The sequence below is a fragment of the Schistocerca nitens genome, chromosome 3 (genome assembly GCF_023898315.1).
Source record: "Schistocerca nitens isolate TAMUIC-IGC-003100 chromosome 3, iqSchNite1.1, whole genome shotgun sequence".
In the NCBI taxonomy this organism is placed as follows: Eukaryota; Metazoa; Arthropoda; class Insecta; order Orthoptera; family Acrididae; genus Schistocerca; species Schistocerca nitens.
In genome coordinates, this window is record NC_064616.1 from 570,289,815 (window position 1) to 570,297,517 (window position 7,703).

Consider the following 7,703-nt stretch of genomic DNA (forward strand, 5'->3'; position numbering starts at 1 on the left):
CGAACTCGGAGTCAGAGAAGGGACTAACGCACCTGTCCTAGGACAACCAGTCAAGCGAGCTGCCACATTAGTTAACACAATGGCCTCGTGTTTGGAAGGAACGGATTTCAGAGCCCCGACAGACAACGCGTATTCAAGTTTTCCGCTTTTTCTTGCATCGCTGTAGGCAAGTGTCAGAACTGTTACTTCAAAACGGTCACGCCTGTTTCCTTACGTCAGTCTTATCCTGTTCATGACCTAACACGGTAGCAAAAACAGTACCGAGATGGGACACAACATGAAAAGAACATATGCTAAATGTTTAAAAAACATTTATAAACGAAATTTATTTTAGTTAATGTCACATCTAGCTGAAAAATCATCATCGTCGTTCTCTTGTTGCTACACACACACATACACACACACACACACACACACACACACACACACACACACATACACACACAAGAGTATAAGCCATACATCTGAATACTGCATGGTGCAGTATAGTGTAGGACAAGATACTAACGTCAGTATTTGGGTTAATACTCCAGAGCGATGTAAGGAAACAACTTTGATAATTGAAACTCCAAAATGAAGCGTAAAACGAGATGCTGGTCTAATTTATTCAATGCTTCTGGTCAGTTCAAAGCATCCTGCATGAATCTCATGATGTGAAAAAAATGAGAATTTTTTCCGAGGGCTTGGGGTTAATGGCTGTACTACGCCACTGGAGCTTCCAGGAAGGTTGAAAATCCCAGAAATGGTGCGGTTTCTGCACGACCTCAAGAGCGAAGGTCACAGACAGTCGCACCCGGAGCAGCGTCTATTGCGTTTCATCACAGAGCAAGAAACGAAGTAACTTGCCTTATGATTAAAGCTTCAGCTATCTGCTCTACGCATACCTCATCCCGTTAGCTGAAAACACAAATTAGTGACGGAGTGATGTAATGTGTTGCTATTAAGTTAAAGGAAAGTCATATAAACACAGTGATATAACTCCTGTTCTCTAGTAACATGCTGTACTTGTGTTGATTTATAAATTATTCCGATACTTTATATTCGTGTTATTAATAAACGTCTCCTAACGCTTCTTGTCGAGTAATTTCGAAATATTTATTACGAAGCGACATAGATGATACAATACATTGACTACGGCCCATCCAGAATTAATGCCAAAGATGAAACTTTTACAGTGCGTCAGTGAATTTACAATCAATTATTGTGCAGTAGATCGCCATTCAATACACTGGCACTGGATGTGCCACCTCTCTTATCACAAAATAATATTACCGAGCGAAATAAATAAACCTAAAACACATACATTTAATGTAAGTTCACACCTTTAGCATATAATTCGTTGTTGTTTTAAATTTCCGTAAATCATTAAAAATAAACTAATTGTTTCCGAAATACCTCTCAAAACTTAATCAATGTCTGCCTGTAATTTATGTTCCTCGAAATAGATGTTAAGGCTAACGAAGTAAATGAAAACAGAAGTTAACACAGAAAATATATGCTGACTTTTCCATCTGTCAATAAATACTAAACGCCACATTCGCGTTCGCTTGCAGATGGTATTCCATGTGTCGATACTGAACACAACTGAACATCTATTTAAAAGTTGTCTGAAGAGATCGAAGTGTATGTCTTGGGTCGTTCGAAGGAAGGAAGGAAAGTTAGATTTTAAAGTTGAGCCGACAGCGCGGTCAGTAGAGACGGAGCACAAGCTTAGGTTACGGAAGGATGGGGAAAGAAATGGGCAGTGCACTTTTCATAGGTACTATCCCGGGATTCATCTGGAAAGATTTAGGGAAATCACAGAAAACCTAAACCTCGGCGGCCAGAAGGGTATTTGAACCGTTATCGCCCCTAATCTGAGTCAAGTGTGCTAACCACTGCGCCACCTCGCTCTGTTGAGGCCGTTAAAAGCCAAGTTATAGCAGAGTGTATGAAATGTATAGTAATGTGTGCTAATTCGTTCGTCTGATAATTTTGGCGCTGCAGGTTACTAATATAGCTTTGTACATTTGATTGATGTACTTTTGTTTAATTTGTTATAAGAACGTGGAAAGACAGACAATTACAATCTAAAAAAAAATAAAAATAAGAAAAGCGGCGCACCCGACGAAATTATCCGAATGGGACAGATAACGGCAGATGTGAAGTACATGGACTGTCAAATAAATTATTACAATTTCCGAAAACAAGAAGATTTATTCAAGAGAAAGGGCTTCACAGATTGAGCAAGTCAGTAACGCCTTGTTATACTTCTGGCCCTCATGCAAGCAGTTCTTCGTCCTGGGATTGATTGACAGAGTTGTTGGATGTTCTCCTGAGGGATATCAATATACACCGGTGCGTTAGATCGTCACAATCTCGAGCTGGTTGGAGGGCCCTGCCCATAATGCTCCAAATGTTCTCAATTCGGGAGAGATCTGGCGACTTTGCTGGCTAAGGTCAGATTTGACAAGAATGAAGATAAACAGTAGAAACTCTTGGCGTGTGCGGGTGGGCCTTATCTTGCTGAAATGTAAGCCCAGGATGACTGGCCATGAAGGGCGACAAACTGGAGCGTAGAATATCGCTGACGTAGCGTTGTGCTATAGGGGTGCCGCGGATGACAGCCAAAGGGGTCCTGATATAAAATGAAATGGCATCCTAGACCATTACTCCCGACTGTCGAGCAGCATGGTGTGCGACAGTCAGGTTGGTACCCTACCACTGTCTGCGGTGTCTCCAGACACGCCTTCACTGGTCATCGGGGCTCAATTCGAAGCGGGACTCATCAATGAAAACAATTTTCTCCATTCAGTGAGATTCCAGGCAGAATGTGCCCGACACCAGTGCCAACGCGCTTTTTGGCGTACAGAGATAACAGTAGTCAGTGTAAGAGGAGCCGTGATCTCAGGTCCCTATCCGTGAGCCGCCTATTAATGGTCCTTTTGGCCACCGAAGCACCAGTTGCAAGTCGGATCTATGATAGTGATGAATCCGGGGCTCTCTGACTATTACTCGGTCTTTTCGATCTGTCGTCTCTCTAGGTCGACCACTCCCACCTTGTCGCTGTTTTCGGCCACGGTTCACCCACTCCTGCCAACATCCTCGAATAGTGGCATCGCTCCTATTCAAGTGTCGAGCGGTTCATCGATCAACTGGTTTCTTTGAGCCCACCTACACATCTTCTTTAAAATGCTGACATCTGCGAATATTGATCAAAAACATGTCTGCGAGGCATAGCTACTGTCCAACTTAGTTTACGAAATGAAATTCGCAAAGACTTTATGCCCTGGTATGGACATGTCCCCCGTTTACTACGCTTGCCAGCTACACGGTGAAACTGCACTCAGCGTCAGACATTCATTCATTCATCCATCGGCCACCAAAGTTTACAATATTATATTTTCTGTCGATACCTGTATGAATATCAATTTGTGAATTTGTGACCGATTTGCATAACTCTTTCATGGTGCATATATATATATATATATATATATATATATATATATATATATATATATATATATATATATATATATATATATATATATATATATATTTACCGTATACTTCTATCAGCTTCATAGTATATTACGTCTACTTCCTTAAAGTTTCAAACAATAGTCAAACGTGGTCAAACGTCGTGCTGTGGTGCGATAGAGTCACTCTTAGTGTGCTTTACGTTGAGTCTCGACTAACAGTTCTAATACGCACAACCTTTGACAGACGTGACTCCTTAGCGGTATGAATGTTTTAAAAATAAACGTAACAGCGGAAAGAAATAGTGATGGCATTTACTACGGTTTATACTGTGTAATTTTAAGAACCAAAATCGGCCGTGCTGGCCGAGCGGTTCTAGGCGCTTCAGTCCGGAACCGCGTGACTGCTACGGTCGCAGGTTCGAATCCTGCCTCGGGCATGGATGTGTGTGATGTCCTTAGGTTAGTTAGGTTTAATTAATTCTCAGTTCTAGGGGACTGATGACCTCATATGTTACGTCCCATTGTGCTCAGAGCCATTTGAACCATTTTTGTAAGAACCAAACAGTGATTAATACTTCACTTTGACTGCTAGGACATGATAGTCTCCGCGCTACTAGCTCTATCTCTAGCTATGGGCGCCCCAGTGCACGACGTCGCATATCGGTGATTGTCGCTACAGTAATATGTTCTAATTAGCAAATTACTTTTCGTACTGAACTAACGATCACCAGCGAGTAGGGCGTGTGTTCGGAATGTCGTGGCCTCAGTCATTATCTCACGAGGTGGTTCATATCCAAGGAATCTGACTCCCAATAATTTCCTGGGAAGTTCAGGCAGGAGTTGGAGAAAACTAGACGAGAGCGAATGAGATATCGAATACGAACGCGTTAGTTTAATAGCACCAATCCACATAATAAATGTGCAGCAAGGGAATCACAACAATCTTGTCATTATTTGCTAATCGTAGTCTATTGCTCGCTACCTCGTCCTTGTAGACTTAATGAGTATACTAGGATAGTAGTTCTTTCCTCCCCAGGTGCCTCCTGCGTTGATAAGAATCTTATCATTCGCCAGTCTATGTCCTCTCCAAAGATACCCCAGAACTACTCGTACCTCGCTACAAAACTTCCTCAAGATTACTCTGTTCCAATGGCTTCGTCTCAATCGGAGCCAAAACCTTATCTTCCTTCCATGTCTAGACTTCCTCTCATAAAATGTGTCCTCTCAACTTCCACAGGGACTTCCGCCCACCAATCACCAGCCTGAAAAGGCCACTGCACATTTTCTTATCTTGCTGGAACTGGTGAAAGCTAGTTTCTTGTACTCACCCCTAAAAGAAGGGAGCCTAACTATGTTCTTTTCTCCTATGCTACTCTGGCCACCGCCTCAAAATCTTGAAAATCTTTTTGCACTTTAGAAACCAAAGTAACATCCCGGCAAATACTACGAGGAAAATTCTTGCGTCCAGTGTCAGACTAGTACCCACCACACCCGTCGATCTTTGGTACTGTCAAAAAATCTTCTCGGGTTAGGAAAGAGGATCGTCACTAGTATTATTTCTTTTATGCTTTATCCGTATCTTGAAATGAGATTCTGGTGTCGTCATTGTAGCGTGATATTTACATTCAGAACATTCAATAAGTCCTTGTCTATTTGGGTAAACATCTTCGAGCTGTTCAAAGTATAATCTGATCAGTGGCTGGAACTCCATCTGCTTGTGTATTAGCGCCTATTCATGTCAATGAATCATATTCTGTGAGTGACGTTATGTAATGCCTGTAGATGAAATTGTAATTTAATTCTGTTGTTGACTTAGCAGTGCATTAGAAATTGTTTTCTACGACGCAGGCTATCATTAACTTCACCTAGCTATTTCGCTTCCCTGATTATTTTAACATTTCGGAACTATGTTTTAAACCTCAGTTTATAGCTTAAATTGGTGTTTTGTTGGCTTTGGCATTTTACAGTTATAAGCTTAAAGGCATGGCTACTAATTTCATTTGTAACATAACTTAATCTTACAAGGGGAGGCCGCCAATTGTGAAATTCAGATTCAATTCATACTGCGCATAATAAAACCTCATGGCCAGAGGTGTAATGTGGCAAAGCACCAAGATGCACTTCTCAGCCGTTGTCGAGAAAATCGACAGTTAAAAGAAACCGTTGCGGTGAAATACTCTCTACGATTAATAACTTTTTACAGCGTTGTGGCGCAGCGGTAAGCGCTCGGGTTCATAATCCGAAGGTCGCCGGATCGAATCTCGCGCCATGCAACCTTTTTTTTAGTATTTGTTTTTTGCAATTCAAATGTGTGTATACACACATATATATATATATATATATATATATATATATATATATATATATATATATATATATATATATATATATATCCCGGCAATCAGTTGCAACAATTATGCATATAATAAGTTGTTGAAAGTCGTTTGTCGTGGAAAAACTGGCGTCTTCGAACATCATTATGTTTTCCGCAAACAAAGTTGTATTTCACAAATGTTATTAATTTTCTTCGTAATGTTAACCACGTATAGTTAACGGAAGACGTAGAAACGATATTCCGAAACGAATACGTATAGCGTAAGTCAAACGTTCGAATTAGAATAGAAACCCCACGAACACAAATTTTCTGTGGCAGGTATGAAATATAAACTCCGTTACTCGCTCTTTACACTTGAAAGACAGATGTTGAATGGGCCGAAACGAGCCGCCGCATAACAGCGTAGTTGCCTGCTAACTTCGAAAGAAGGTAGATCCGGTCCCTAGCGCTACTTATAACATCGTCGAAAATCAGTGCGGACGTGAGAGCTTTGGTACTCCCTGTTAAACAAACGGAAAAATGGAGGCGGTACAATTGGAGAGCGATCCGCCTTCACCAACATGCAGTAGCAATACTCTCTACAATTAATAATTTTCTACAGCGTTGTGGCGCAGCGGTAAGCGCTCGGGTTCGTAATCCGAAGGTCGCCGGATCGAATCTCGCGCCATGCAACATTTTTTTTATTATTAGTTTTTTTGTAATTAAAATATATATATATATATATATATATATATATATATATATATATGCAACATTTTTTATTATATATATATATATATATATATATATATATATATATATATATATATATATAATAATAAAAAAAATGTTGCATGGCGCGAGATTCGATCCGGCGACCTTCGGATTACGAACCCGAGCGCTCACCGCTGCGCCACAGCGCTGTAGAAAATTATTAATTGTAGAGAGTATTTCACCGCAACGGTTTCTTTTGACTGTCGATTTTTTCGACAACGGCTGAGAAGTGCATCTTGGTGCTTTGCCACATTACACCTCTGGTTATGAGCTTTTATTATGCGCAGTATGAATCGAATCTGAATTTCACAATTGGCGGCCTCCCCTTGTTAGCTGTTTGTACATTATTTAGCGTACATGTCAGAACAGTGTGCCATGATATCTTCAGAAACATATAGTTCTACGTTTGAGACTTATTGCTAGTATATATTTGATGTATGGTGGATATGCTTGTTGTTATAACCTGTAAATTACTACATTATGACACCAAGCGCTGAAAATTTGTACGCGGCCTGCGTGATGTAAACTCTGTGTCGTGCTAAAATTCATTATCTTAATGGGACAGCAAGCAGAGCGTCCTATTCTAACTGACTCTTGAATTATTGAGAGATGCTTTAGATTTCTTGTAAAGATTTTCTCAAAGAGACCTGCAGATTCGTGGAACGATAAGACTCTGTTATGTATATTGATTAGCCAAAACATTATGACCACCTGCTTCAAAGATTTTTTGTCCGTCTTTGGAACGAAATACATCGCTGATTCTCCATATCAGTAATTCGACAGTTTGTTGGTATGTTTGTGGAGATATGTGGCATTAGGTGTCACCGCACAGGCCATGTAATTCGTTTAAATAACTGGCCGTTGATTAGCGTACACGGTGATGGTGCCCGATAGTGACCAAGATGGGTTCCACGGGAATCTGGCGAATTTGGACGCCGAGACATCAACGTGAGTTCACTACAACGCTCCTCAACCCACTGGAGCATGGTTCTCGTTCCGAGACACGGACAAATTATATTGCTGAAAAATGATATCGCCGTCGGAGAAGACATCAAGCATGCAGGTATGCAAGTGTATTTCTAGAATAAAAACTTGTAGCTAAAAAGACATGACTGGAGTCTTCTTTTTAGAGACATATGTTGTTAATGTGTACT